Below are 1,485 nucleotides of genomic sequence, written 5' to 3'. Positions count from 1 at the left end.
ACTATTTAATTTATTAACTGTTTTGTTTTGATATATAAGTTGTTCTAGATTTTTGCATCTAAAAAAAAAGTCATTAATTTCTTGACGACCTAATATATAATCTGTAGTTGTGGGTCAAATGACACATCGTATATTTGATTATTGTCATGATATATAAAACTGTTTGGTTTAAGTATTACTATGTTTTAGTTTTGTTATAATAAGAGTTAAAAGCAGACGATTGTAGAAGGTTTTGTTAACACCTAATTGGTGTCGAGAATATAGAAAGTAGCCAGACGACTATGTAATAAAGATATAAATAACGTGAGACGAGCGGAAAGCAGCAGAGAGATAATAGCGAAAGAGAATAAAGTTGGCGTGAAGCTAAGTACCGTAGATGTGATAGGCCTAACGATTGGCATAGGCCTTACGTTTAATATGTTAGAGTGAAACTAACAGTATAAAAAAAGATAAGAAGGATAATTTTATTCCGTTAACGCGTGGTTCTAAAGTAATTGAATCAGCCTGGGTACACTTTGACAAAAGGAACAGAGGATCTTCAGAAGAAAGAAGACCAAACGAATTACGGTAACTTGCGCCACAACTGTAAGTGAATCACACACAGAATACTAGTACGATAGTAATATAGAGAAGATAGTTCGACTTGTCAACTGAAATTCTGAAGTAATTGAATAGGCCTAAGTAGACTTTTGACAACAAGAAGAGAACTATATATAAATAGTGTTTGTGATATGCCTGTAATCTTTATAATGTGAAGCATTTGTTGTATATACGTTTAACTTGTTCCGAATATATATATAAATTATTTGAAAACGAGTAAAGTTTGTGCTGTTTATTCATCGATAAATTTATAGCTAACAAGTCACAAACACGTTCTGTAGAAGAATCCTATGCCCAACAACATAGTATATATTTATACTATTAAGAAATATAACTCAAAGCCATTTATTTCGACAATTGGCAAAAAGAAGAACTTGTATATACATGTATATTATTTTTAAAATCTGACAATTATCAAACTTCTAAATATTTAGCAAACTATTTCAAATTCACGGACTGTTAGAGATTTTCAGTGTTTGTACAAATGTTGCTCGTAACTTGAAGGTGAGTTGCAGTTATCACACCATCTTTTAATTATTGCTGCCTTAGGCCTACAATAAACATCTCGTAAAAATGCTATTTTTTATACACAGTACAACGTGTTATATAAATATGAATATCTGACCCTAGAGATACGTTGTTTAATACACCATTTTAATAAAAAAACAACTTTTATATTCACATCAAGATATATTGATGTACAGGGTAGGACGTTTAGTGTCTTTTGTATATTGACGTACAGGATAGGATGTTTAGTGTCTTTTATATAATGATGTACAGAGTATAACGTTTAGTGACTTTGGTATAATGTACAGGATAGGACGTTTCATGAATTTTTATATAATGATGTACAGAGTATAACGTTTAGTGACTTTGGTATAATGT

Source organism: Limulus polyphemus, unplaced genomic scaffold, assembly GCF_000517525.1.
Source record: "Limulus polyphemus unplaced genomic scaffold, Limulus_polyphemus-2.1.2 Scaffold7617, whole genome shotgun sequence".
Lineage (NCBI taxonomy): Eukaryota > Metazoa > Arthropoda > Merostomata > Xiphosura > Limulidae > Limulus > Limulus polyphemus.
This window is presented reverse-complemented; position numbering follows the sequence as displayed.